Source organism: Arachis duranensis, chromosome 10 (assembly GCF_000817695.3).
Source record: "Arachis duranensis cultivar V14167 chromosome 10, aradu.V14167.gnm2.J7QH, whole genome shotgun sequence".
Lineage (NCBI taxonomy): Eukaryota > Viridiplantae > Streptophyta > Magnoliopsida > Fabales > Fabaceae > Arachis > Arachis duranensis.
The window spans coordinates 55,148,138-55,148,415 of record NC_029781.3 but is presented as its reverse complement, the minus strand read 5'-3'; positions in this window follow the sequence as shown (position 1 = coordinate 55,148,415).

Below are 278 nucleotides of genomic sequence, written 5' to 3'. Positions count from 1 at the left end.
ATGGTGGAAGAAACAGGTTTAGCAATGGCAAGCCTTTTCCATCATCTTCTCAGCAACAGACAGAGAATTCTAAGCAGAGCCACTCTGACTTAGCAACCATGGTCTCTGATTTAATCAAAACCACTCAAAGTTTCATGACTGAAACAAGGTCCTCCATTAGAAACATGGAGGCACAAGTGGGTCAGCTGAGTAAGAAAGTTACTGAACTCCCTCCTAGTTCTCTTCCAAGCAATATAGAAGAGAATCCAAAAGGAGAGTGTAAGGCCATCAACATGGCC